A 12,516-nucleotide genomic window follows, 5' to 3' on the forward strand; every position below is an offset into this window, starting at 1 on the left:
CACACAGCCCCGCCGGCCCGGCCTCAGCCCCGGGACGACCTGCGGGAAGCCCGGGAGGGAGCGGGGTCGGCGCGGGGCGGCGCTCGCGGGCCGGGACGCGTGTGCACAGCGGGGAGCCGGGGCCCGCGTCCCGGACAGGTGGGCCCGGCCCCGCGGGCGCCGGCGAGGGCGGGACGGCGAGGGGCGGGGACGGGGCGGGGCGGCGGGGCGGTGCTCACCTGGGCCGGGCCAGCCGGGCCGGGCGGGGCGCGCGTTCCGGGAGCCTCCGCGGCCGCCAGCGCCGCCGCGCGCCGCGAGGACAGACCGGAACCGGGACGAGGACGAGGACCGGGACGGGGACCGGCGGGGACGAGGACGAGGACCGGGACCGGCGGGGAGGAGGACGAGGACCGGGACGGGGACGAGCCCCGGCCCCGCCGCCCGGCGCGCGGTGAGTCCTCCTGGGCGCGCGCGCTTTGTCTGGGGGTCCCCGGGGCCTCGCCGGGCGGCGGGGCGGGCGGGGCGCGCCGGGGTCCCCCGCGGGGCCGCACCTGCCGCCGGCCCGACCCGACCTGGCCCGAGGGAGCCGCCGCCGCCCCGGCTTCCGCCCGGGCCGTCCGGGCTCCCTCTGCGCCGCCCGCCGCGCCGAGCCCTCCCCGCGCGCGGCTCCCGGCGGCCTGGCCGGCCTCCCCGGGCCCGAGGCGGCCGCGGCACCGCCACCTGCCGCCCCGCCGCCGTCGGCCCCCAGCGCCGGGCTGGGGCCGGCGGGGACCGGACGGGCCCGGGCGGAGGCCTGGCGCCGACCCAGGTGCCGCGCAGGTGACGGCGGTGACGGGCGGGGGCCCTGCCGCGGCCTGCGCTGCTCCACCACCGCCTCCACGGGAGCGGGGCCTGACCTGGGGGGGGGAGATGTGACCTCATGGGGGGCCTGACCTCACTGCGGGGGGGGCTGATCTCACCGGGGGTCCTGACCTCAGGGGGGCTGACCTCACCGGGGGTCCTGACCTCACCGGGGGTCCTGACCTCAGGACGCGGCCCTGACCTGGGGGGGGGGGGCCTGGCCGCACCCAAGTCCAGGGGTCCTGACCCCCCCTCCAGGGCTGTGGCAGGTTAGAGGCCAGGCCCACCACACGTGGCCCTGCATGGGGCGGGAAATCCAGTTACCATGGTGGTTCACCCTGCCAAGAACTAACCTGTTTCCAAAGGACCGCTCCTGTTGACTCTGGGTTAAAGTGTATTTGAGGCAAATGAAAGCCTTCCTGAAGTGTCTACCTCACCGAGAGACAAGCAGGGTTAGTTAGAACCTGAACCTGAGCACCGTCCAGCTCCAGCATCTGGGTGGTTAACTGGAGATACACGCCGGACTGTGAGCCCTCCCTGCCAGGACTGAGCCCAGATCTGCAGCCCACAGCCTCCCCAGAGCCGGGACTGCGGGTGGGAGGTGGGTGTACCCAGTTGCCCACTCACTCATGGAAAGAAATGCAGGTAGTCCTTCCTTGGGAGGTTCCTACATCTGCCTGGGTTTCTGCTGCTAGTTGAAGGTAACTTTGGCTTCTTCTTGGGTGCTGTGTAAGCCCAGTGCATTTGAGAGCTGCAGTTGCCTCTGCCTTGTCAAATACCAGTAGCATCTCTGACCTCTCACAGAGGCCCAGGCCTTCTTCCAAGAGCTACCTGTTGTTTCATGTGAGGGACTCTCACGTGAAGTCACTGTTCTATGAACGCCCTTTCCTCTGCTGTCGAGAAACCCAGGGCAGTGAGGTAAGTTACCCCAGGGCACAGTTCAGTCTGGACGCGCTGCCCACTCCTGCTTGCTGCTGTCCTGGCCCTGGAAAGGTTTTCTGTAAAGTTCCCCCAGGGACAAGTGAGTGCTCCCCACCACAGGCTTCCATCCTCCAGTGCCCGTCTCGCTGATGGCACCCTCAGCCGTACTCTTGGCACTAAAGAACAAAGGGAAGTGCCCTGGACTGTAACCCTCCAGAGAGCGCTCAGGTGCGCTTGGTCGGCCCCTTCCACTGAAGGAAGCGGGGAGCTGCCGTGTGCAGAAGAGGTAATCTGCCAGGATTAACACCAGATGTGCTTCTGGAACCTTCTCCTGGGCATCAGAGTCTGTGGTGGCACACTTCCATCAGAGAGGCAGAACCAGCTGCTGCACATCTGTGTGCTAAGATGTAGCAAGTGCAGCCTTGTGCAAGGGTTGGGGACTGTTCACCAGGCCAGAGGACAGGAGTGAGCCTTGCTCTGATGCCGCTGGTGGTAGCCAGGCGTGAGTGCTGTGAAGCCACCAGAATGGCCTGGACGCGTCACTGGTACATGCAAAAGTGTCAAAAGTTCTTGTAATCACTGTGCCAAGAATTGAAAAAGATATGAGAAAATGAGAACTGACATCATTGATTAGGAATAGAAACAGGAACTGATACCTCTCAGAAGGATCTAGAAGAGCCAAATATGACCATCTGTCTACTCCAAGACCTGGTCCCCCGACATGCGCATGCCCGCAGAGCCTAGGTTAAGACTGGCTTTGGCACTTTAAGAAGTATGCAGAGTCAGGGGCTGGCTCAGGCCTGTGGCCCCAGCCCAGAGTCCCCTTCAGCTTCAGCTGTGGTGTTATCTGCAGGTGTGTGTGAGTGTGTACTTGTGTGCGTGTGGACATGAGGTCTCTCCATGTGACATGGCAACACAAGGCTGGGCAGTTTGCTTCTCCCATCACAGCTGACTCTTCCACCCCTCCCGAAACTGGTGACCAGGTCTCTGTCCCTTGTCATTTCAAGAGTGCGTCTTGATCTGGCCTTTTCTCACTGCCCCTTCCCGCTGGCTGCTGTGCAGTTCTCCCTGCTCAGCCAGACAGCCGCCTGGCCTTGGGTTAGTCCACTGGGAAAGTTCTCCTGACGTTGTTCCGAACATTCACACACTTATGCCTGAACGTGGTTGTACTATCGCTGAGGTGGGAAGCAGTGGTTTAAGAAGCTGCCCAGTCCTTTTAGGGTTTCTTGTCCCTACCAGCCCTGTCTGAGTGGCCTGTGTCTCAGCCCACATGTGGTCTGTCCCTGCGTTCCTGAGATTTTAGCCATTCTCAGGCGCTCATCCTGCGGGCCCCACCCCGCTGGCTCACCCACCTCAAGCTTCTTCCCTCTGCCCTCTGCAGATCCGCCCTGGGGAGGCTCTCCGCTGCCTCTGCCCATTTTCTGTGGGATTGTCTTTCCAGGACTGACCTTTGCTTAGTGCTGTGTATGTTTGCAGGTATTTTCTACCAGGCTTGCTTGTCTTCGTGTCTTCTCCACAGTATTATGCAGAGAAAAGGTGTTTTGTTTTGATGTTTCTGTTTATTAATTCTTCCTTTCATATGCTGTGATTTTTGATATGAAGTCATAAGAACTCTGTCCTTTCTGAGGTCCTGAGGATTTTCTTTTTACCACATTTATATTTTCACATTTTACACTTGTGCCTGTGCTCCGTTTTATTGTAGTGTGTGTGTGTGTGTGTGTGTGTGTGTGTGTTGCTTCTAGGGTGGGGGGTGAGCTGGGTTTTACTCTGTTGTTGGTGATGGAAGGGGGTCTTCCCCCATTGGCTCATCTTTGCATCCTGTGGGAAGACTTTCCTGCTCAGCATTGGGTTCTCTGTTCTCGGCCGTTGAGCCAGGACTGCACTGTCTCCCTTGAGGCATCCATGTAGTAAAGCTTCTTCAGGAGGACGGAGTGCTCAGGTGACCACAGGTGGTCACTCTCCTCTATGTCAGGAGGCCATCCTGGGCCATGTAGCTTGTCTCTAAAACCAAATTTAACATTGCCTGCAGAGGAAACTTTGATGTCAGCCACTGCTTCAGATTCACCAAGCCCTTCTTTTCATGTAATGTCTTCAGCAACAAGAGCAGGAAAGTGAGCCATTCATTCTTCTCCACCCACTGGAACCTTCCAGTGACATAAAATGGAGATGTTTGGAAGTTCAATTTAAGTCCCCTGTTTTATTCCCCAATGCTTTTAAACATTCAAAGAAAAAAACTGTCTCACCTGTTCCTCTGTGCCTCTCTGCGTGAATTCTGGAATGGCATATTTACACACGCAGAAACATCGCTGGTCTTTTGATGGCAACACCACCTACCCACAGATGAACTCAGGGAGAATTAGCAGCTTGCCACTTCCGCCTGCCAGTCCACACGCAGAAGCTGCGCAGCAGTGTTTCAGAATTTTCACCATGCAGCTTCAGAATCCGTAAATTTTAGAGCATATCATGCATCCATTTTTCTTGGGGTGGTTATAAGTGGCATGTATTTTTAGCATCCGTTTTCGCAGGTTAGTGTAGTAAGTAGAACTGAAAATAATGTTTGTGCATTGATCTTATCTCCTGCCACCTGACTCACTGCCCCTATGAGAAATCTAGGAGGTTTGGGAGGTGGAATTCCTGGGGTGTTCTGTGTGTATTTCATATCACCTGCATTTATTTAGTTGTTTATTTATTTATTGTCCAAGGGCTTGCACTCAGGATCTGGCACTGTCCTTGGACACTTTTTGCTCAAGTGCTACCACTCTACTACTTGAGCCACGGCACCACTTCCAGCTTTTTCTATGTACATGGTACCGAGGAATCAAACCCAGAGCTTTGTGCATGCTAGGCGAGCACTCTACCACCAGGCCACAGTCCCAGCCCCATCTTCTTTCTTATCTGTCTCCTTTCCATTTCCTTTCCTTGTCCCTTTGTACTGTGTCTCCTCACCACTAGAACGTGTGTCTGGTTGGTCAGCAGCCAGCTGCACATTTCACCGGGAATTTTCTGACGAACGCAGAGCCCTAGCCCATCTCTGGTATACCACACCACAGCCCTGGGGAGACGGGGGCCGGGAGGTGAACTCGGGACTGCTGCTGTAAACAGGAGAAGGGCCTGTGTGTGTCTAGGGCCACACAACTCATTCATCTGCACGTGCCCATGCTAAAGTGGTCGGGAGGTGCTAACTGGACACAGTGCTCAGGAGAAGGAGAGAGGGGCTTGCCGTCTGAGGCGAGCCCAGACATCAGAATCTGACAGACTCCATTTCAGCCAATGGCCAGCAAAAGCACAGACAAGAGGATCCTCACCTTGAGCATAAAAAGCAAGATACGGTCTCAAAAATAACCAACACAAAGCAGGTTGGAGGCATGGATTAAGTGGTAGGGTGCCTGCCTAGTAAGCAAAGGGCCCGAGCTCATTTCACCGCAGCTAAAATCTTTTCCACTGTGTTTCACTAATAATTTATGAAGAAAGTGCTGCAGATACACTATTCGCATCACTCCTTTCTAGTACATTGTCCATATTTACTAAATGACCTCCTCTTGTCTGTCAGTGCCGCTGCATCTGATAATCCCGCGTGTGTATGCTCACACTCCTGATTTGGCTTCTTGCATGATTGAAACCCGAGACTGTTCGTCAGCTTGGTGTCTGACAGACATAGCAGAGCTCTGTCTCCGGCGTGGCTGCCAATGCAGAATTCCTGTAGGAAGATTCAGCGTCTGTGTCCCATGAGCCAAAACACTGTGTGAGCATAGTAGGGTGTCAGGAGGCCACAATCGTAGTTCTTGCTCTTGACGTAGCCGTGGCTGAGCTGTGACTCAGACTTCCACGAGATCGTTGGTAATGGCTCTGCGTTGTGCCCAGCGAGAACGGCACGGAGTTTCCTTAGAAACCTGTTGTCCCTGCGGAGGAAACTGCCCTGCGGCCGAGACACACTGTACTGCATGTACTGCTTCCGGCTGCGCTTGTACAGTGCTGCAGTGCTGCTGTTCCCCTAGCTGCCCGGGTCTCCTGACCGTCCTCACCGCTCCTGCTGGGACCCCCAATCCATCCCTGCAGGACTGTCCCCGAGTCTTCCTCACCCACACAGACAAGTGTGGACCTGTGCCTCTCCTCCCAGGGGTTGTGTGGCACGGCAGGAGGCGTGTGCATGTGTGTGGTGTGGCCGGAGATGTGTGCACACATGTGGTATGGCGGGAGGTCTGTGCATACATGTGCACGTGTGTGGCAGGTGTGCCTGGCAGGTACGGCTGTGCGGGGCAGGGGTCATATGATCAGCTGCTTCTCAGCTGATTCTATCAGATGTCTGGAAGTACAGTGAACCCGGACCCTGTGGACACAGGGAGCTCACAGGCGGGGAGGACCCAGAACCGGCTCACAGGGGCTCTCCTGCTTGTGCTGTGCCACGTCTGCTAGCTGTCGTTGTACATCCTGAGAATCTCGAAGTAAAGGGGAAATACTCGGGTGAAGGCATCGGCCGCTCCCACCCGCGAGGCCTTCCAAGCCTCCCCTAGCCTAGCTGACAGCTGTGTGCCATGCTCAAAGAGAAAACAGAGAGACTGTGAGAGATGTGGGCCCCTGGCGCTCACAAGCCCATGCTGAGCCACCGGCTCTCGGGGCCCAGGGAAACGCAGCACCTGCAGCATCTTCACGCTCCAAGAAGCCAGAGCTCAGCCATGTGCCTGAGCTCTGAGGCCTTCGCGGCCCTGTCACAGCCCCCAGACGCGTGCCTGGCCCCCAGGTCCACGCTGAGGCCTTCGCGGCCCTGTCACAGCCCCCAGACACGTGCCTGGCCCCCAGGTCCACGCTGAAGCCTTCACGGCTCTCCGTCATGGCCCCAGGGCAGCGGGCGCCCATGCTTTAGCCCGGACTGCCCTCAAAGTATAATCCCCCTGATCTGTATTGCTCAAGGGGCTCAGGGACTCATGCTCCTGGCATGCGTCACCACGCCCAGCCTTGAGCTGCGTTCCTGTAAGTTCTGTTGTATGACAGTTGTGAAGGACTAACCCACGGCCACGTGCCCGTGAGGAGGAGGCCGTGTCTTCTGAGGGCCCATCCTGGGGTGAGTGACCACTGGGAAGGTTCTGGAAGGTTCTGAGAAGCTCAGGAAGGAGATCACGCAGTCAAAGGCCAGCTGACCACGTGGCTGTGATCAGATGGGCTTGGAGTCACGTCCCCTGTGGGCCTCGCAGGCCTCCGCAGGCACCATTAACCCGATTAGAATCTGGAGATTGTCTATCAGCAGCTCCAGGGTGCCGCTGCTGTGCTTCCAGAAAGGACAGGTTGACCCAGTCAGCTCGGCACAGCTCCTGCCTGCACAGGTGCCGGCCTAGAGACCCCTCGGCACAGACTCGGTCCCACTACGCTGGCATCTGCACTGCGCTGCCTCTGCCTGCCGAGGGGCGTCGGGTGGAGCCAGCCTCCTGAGAGAGCATCCTTCTGCGTGTTGTCACCACTCCTGGGCGCCTGTGCTGTCTGTCGTGCCACCAGGGAGGTACCCGCAGCTGGGTCAGGGGGCTGGTACGGAGAAAGAAGGCCGACCTCGGGTTCATAGCCAGGACCAGTCCACGCTGGCCTGCAGCCCACATCTCCAGGAAGCTGAGTTGGCATCTGATTTTCCGATAAGAAGGACCTGGAGTGAGAGTCCCCAGGGTAGGCTGGGGGGGTGCGGGGTGATCCCCGTGGCCCCGCCCAAGAATGTCTGCCCTTCAGGCCTCGGGCTCCTCCCCAGCCCGGGGTGAAACCTGCTCTGGGCTGAGCAGCTGTGCAGGCGGGGCGGGCCTCACTCAGGGACACAGGAGGTGGCATACCTGCGGGGACACTCAGAAGGCAGCAGGGCGAGGTGTGTCTTCTCGGTGACTAAGTCAGGCTGGAGCTGGCGTGAGCCACGGAGGAAGGGTGCGCCCAGGTGGGCGGCAGTGAGTTTCTGCCCTGTGACCAGACACGCCAGCCCCGAGGGCGACATGAGACTCAGCCTGTCCCATCCTGCATGTGGAGGGGAACTTCGCCCGCTGGTTCCGCGTCTTTTCCTGTCTCTTGCCTGATCACAGACTCAGGGTGTGTGCATCTGTGTGCCGCATAGCCCCCCGTCAACACAGACCTCCGCTGACCTGCCCTGAGCAGGAGCCAGCCTCTGTGCCTGCGTCCCCGCCCCGAGGTGACTCTCAGAACACACACGGCAGCGAGAGCTCCAGAACCAGAAATCTCCAGCCTTATTCCGGCTTTACCTACGTAGTCAGCTGATGGTCCATGAGGAGGAATCTGAGCACTGACCTCCAGTTTCCAGTAAATCCCGGGGCACTTGGCCATCTCAACAGGACTGCGCTGGCGTCCACCGTGACACAGCGCCCCTCGTCACCTGCCACTCCACAGTGCCGCTGGATGTCTCTTTAGTGGATTCTCCAGCACTGCACTGCGTCGCTCAAACCCCAAATCCTGGCCGTCCGCCCTTCCCTCCCTCTGCAGGCTGCACCTGCATCACGTGGCGCTCACTGTGGGAGCACACTCCCTTCCCGGGGTGCAGTGTGGGTGCTGGCGGCCGAGTCGCTCCCTTCAAAACTGGACACTTCCCAGCTCCCAGGGCAGGACTGGACATTTCTTGGGGAGGGGAGGAGGACTGGGCTCCTGTGATCACCCCTGGCTCCCTCCCTCTCTCCCTCTCCTCCCCCTCTGCCTCTCCCCCCTCCCTCTCCCTCTCTCCCTTCCTTCCTCTGCTGTCAGGGCTGACAGCTTCTGTGAATGCCTGGCTGGCTCATCTCCAAGGCAGAATCTACACACAAGGAAGACAGAGAATGCATCGAGTTTTGCGGCCTCTGTGACTGGCAGGTGTGCAGGCAGGAAGTTCAGGCAGGAAGTAGTCATGCCAGATAGAGCTGGTGGAGGACAGAGGGCTGGGCTCCCCAGAGCTGCCTGGAGCCCATGTTGGGTGGGGTCCAGGGGAACACAGCCGCACTCCACCAGGGGGCCTGGCGGAGGCCGCCCCTCTCCACCATGGCCCCAGTTGTGATGGTTTCCCCACTCCACCACCACCACACAGGACCAAGCTCCCAGCGTGGACGTCATGTCCAAGCCATGGAGAGACAGGGCAGGAAGCTGTTAGCCCCCCTCCCTCTCTAAGCCTTTCTTTGTGGGGGCAGAGCTCAGGTCCATCCTGGGATGCTTACAGGGTGTCTGCCGTGGGCTGGGGTGTGGGGAGGCTGCTGGCTCTACCTGTGGGGGGCTGGGTCCATGGCAGGGCCCTGTGGTGGATGGAGGCCTGCAAAGGGGGACAGCAGAGGAGAAGTGGGCACCGTCCTGGTCCTGACCCCCTAGGCTGGAGCTGCACTGCACATGGTGAGGGGAGAGAGATACCAGAGATGGGGACCGCAGCCTGGGGTAGCAGCCTCAGGCCCAACTGGGGAAGACCCAGATTCAGAGCCAGGGAAATGAGGGATGAGAGGGAGGGAGCCGCCCCCCCCCACTGCCCACCTTCTTCTGAACTCAGAACTCTCTTGCTGCTCCCCGCATGTGGGACAGTGTTCCACTAGTGTGTGACAGGGGCACGGGCCTCGCACCGGTTGACCTTCAGACATCCTGGGCAGGAGAGAGGATAGCTCGGGGGTCAGCTGACTGGAGTCTGGTCACAGTACCTGGTCCCTGCACCCATTCGGCTCTGCAGAATGTCCCTCTGTATCAGGGGGTGTGCATGTGCCCGTGTGGTTTGGGGCTGTTGTTTGGTGAGACTGGTAGTTGTTTACTATGTCTGAACACAGGCTGTCATTACGAGAATGCTTTTGACCTGAGCAAAGATGATGGTGTACAGAAAACAAGCTTAAGATTGCTGTTCATAGAGAAAAGAGGAAGAGGAATTGGGGGGGAAGGGAGAGAGAGGAGGAGACAGAGCAAGAGGCCAGGATGGTGAAGGGATGCCCACCCCTTCACTTGACTCATTTTTTTTCCTTCAAGCCTTTTATTTTTATGTGAGTCATTTGCTTTTTTTAAAATTTGTCCCTGGGTTTGGAAGTCAAAGCAGCGCTGCTCTGCCTCCCTCCCTCCCCCAGGCCGTCACTGTGAGCCTTGTTTATCTGCAGGTCTAGGGTTCCTTCCCTGGGCTTTTGAGGCTGTCCTGGCTGTCAGGTGCCCACAGAAGCCCTCTCACAGGGGTGCCCACAGAAGCCCTCTCACAGGGGTGCCCACAGAAGCCCTCTCACAGGGGTGCCCACAGAAGCCCTCTCACAGGGGTGCCCACAGAAGCCCTCTCACAGGGGTGCCCACAGGGCTGTCTCCTGGGGTCTTCTTGCTGCAGGCCTGGCTGCCCAGGCGCATTCTGTCTTATTATTGACCTTTGCTGCTACAAAGTAAGCTCATGATGACCTTCTAGAATGTTCCCTGTTCTTCCATCATTCCCTTTATTCAGCTTTCCCCATTCTGGACCACTAGTTCCTTTACCAGTCTTGCCCAAGAATTGTTTCTGAGGTGCAAATTCACCTCATTTCCCCTTAGTGAGAATCTTCACATATGCCAAAGCCCTTTGCCAAGAGCTCGGGGATTCCTGTGTCTGTGTGGGCCATCCACTGAGTTGAGAAGGTGGACCACTGTCCAGTTATGTACGACCCTCCTCATGCCAGACAAAGCCGGGTCAATGACAGGTGCTGAAACCAGCAGGGTTCTGCCGGGGGCCGGGGGGCAGGACCTTGGGACACGGCGGCCCTCAGCTCTTACGGCAGCGAACTGGCAGTGGTCGTGGTTTCTGGAAGGAACACCGGGCAGTGCTCTCCCAGCACTGTAAATGGACCCTGCTCTTGGGGTCCGCCTGTGACCACCTGAATCATTCCCTGGTCATGGATTTTGGCTTGGTGAAGGTGGTGTTATTTGCTCCTCACACAGGCGGCTTTGGAGGGGTGACAGGAGGGGGTGGACAGCCAGTCATTGCCAGCAGTCTTCTAGGACCAAGTGAGGGCTCTGTCTCTCCTGCGTCTGTGAGTGTCACGGCCTGGAGGGTGACGCTCCTGAGCCGGTCCCCGGTACTTTACTAAGGTTGGGGCGGCTGTCTGGCATCTTTTCCTCCCTTCCCCTACTTCCCACTGGTGGTGTGCAGTGGGCATGAATCGGGACACCCCTCCCCTTCCTCAGGCCCTCCCTCGCTGGGCTGTGTCGTCTGAGTCACGGCGAGATGGGTCACAGCGCTTCTCACACTCACGTGGGGAGAGATGGGGTCTCCCCGGCCATTGTTTCGTACCCTGAGCCCAGGAGACAGGAAGAACCCATGGGCCCTCACACAGCCTATTTTTAAGTCACTTTTATGTGTCCTAAAACTTGTACTTCCCACCAAAAGAAGAGCCATGGGGCAGTTTCAGAGTTGCCTTCCTCATAGGACAAAACCCGAAGCCAGGACTGGAGGAAAAAAAAGTCAGGACCGGGTCATGGGAGGCCACTTCTGTTACTCCTGTGTTAGGGTTAAAGGACTGAAGAGGGAGGGAGACTGCGCCCTTGGGGAATGCCAGTTCTTATCTCTTCCTTCTGAAAGTCAGATAACAGCGGGAGTTTCGGTGTGGGGGATGGGAAGCCAGCACTGCACCCCTGTGGACTGCAGTCTCCTGACTGAGGACCCGCTTGGCTGGGGCAGCCGTGTCCTCGGAGCCCTGGCTGTGTTTACTGTGCTCTAAGGGCACCTGGTACCAGGAGATAGGTAGAGCCAGTGACAAGCAAGTGACTTTTAAGGAACAAAGCATTCCTTATTATATTCCGGCAATGTGAGATGTGAGGAATTCCTCCGTTTTAAGACCTGGTTGATGTGGCCTTTCCTGGATTTAGCAGGGGAGGGTACTCATATATATACATATATATATGTTTTATTTATTTTAAGAATGCAGTATATGTGAAGATCCCTGTCATTGTCCTGAGATGAAAGGACCCTGGGGTGATGAGGCACAGAGAGGATGGAATGTGTAGTTTCTTCTCAGAGGATTTAACATGCACTTATTTGCTACTAAAATTTGGGTTAGAAAATAAGCATGAGAGAAGACGCTTGTGACTCACACCTGCCGTCTCAGCCTCTAAGGAGACAGACTGAGGATCACAGGTGAAGCCAGCCCAGATAGACAAATCCATGAGACTCTTATCTCCAGTTAAGCAACAAAAAGCTAGAAAGGGAGGTGAGGCTAAGTGGTACAGTGCCAGCCTTGAGCAAAAAACGCTAAGCAAGAATGTGAGGCCCTACAAAAATGGCTGTAGACACATGAAGAAATGCTCAACATCTCTGGTCATAAAAGAAATGCAAATCAAAACAACGCTAAGATTCCACCTCACTCCAGCTAGAATGGCCAGGATCAAGAAATATAATAACAACAGATGCTGGAGGGGATGTGGCCAGGAGGGATCACTACTACACTGTTGGTGGGAGTGCAAACTCGTTCAACCACTATGGAAAGCAGTGTGGCAGTGCCTCAAAAGACTAAACATAGAGCTCCCCTATGACCCAGCAATTCCACTACTTGGCATTTACCCAACCATCCAGAATCTAGGGCATACTAAACCCACTAGCACAACAATGTTCATTACAGCACTATTCACCATAGCAAAGATATGGAACCAACCCAGATGCCCCTCAGTTGATGAGTGGATCAACAAGATGTGGTATTTGTACACAATGGAATTCTATGCTGCTATCAGGAAAAATGGCATTGCCCCATTTGCTGGGAAATGGAAAGACTTAGAAAAGATCATATTAAGTGAAGTAAGCCAGACTCAAAGGAACTTAGGCTCAATGGTTTCCCTCATTTGTCATAATCAGTAGAACTG

At 57.1% G+C, this 12,516-nt stretch overlaps 1 protein-coding gene across 2 annotated transcripts in view; it reads left to right on the forward strand.

Annotated features, from left to right (window-relative positions):
• The first annotated feature begins 267 nt into the window (after positions 1-267).
• Mbp (myelin basic protein) overlaps positions 268-12,516 on the forward strand; it is a 59,907-nt gene continuing 47,658 nt past the window's right edge. Inside the window, exon 1 of one of the 2 annotated variants that reach the window (XM_090352950.1) lies at positions 268-430. The gene's annotated coding sequence lies outside the window, so the exon portion shown is untranslated. The remainder of the gene's footprint in view (positions 431-12,516) is intronic. The other variant, XM_090352951.1, reaches the window with a different exon arrangement.

Source organism: Megascapheus bottae, chromosome 19 (assembly GCF_031878675.1).
Source record: "Megascapheus bottae isolate mThoBot1 chromosome 19, mThoBot2.hap1, whole genome shotgun sequence".
Classification (NCBI taxonomy): Eukaryota; Metazoa; Chordata; class Mammalia; order Rodentia; family Geomyidae; genus Megascapheus; species Megascapheus bottae.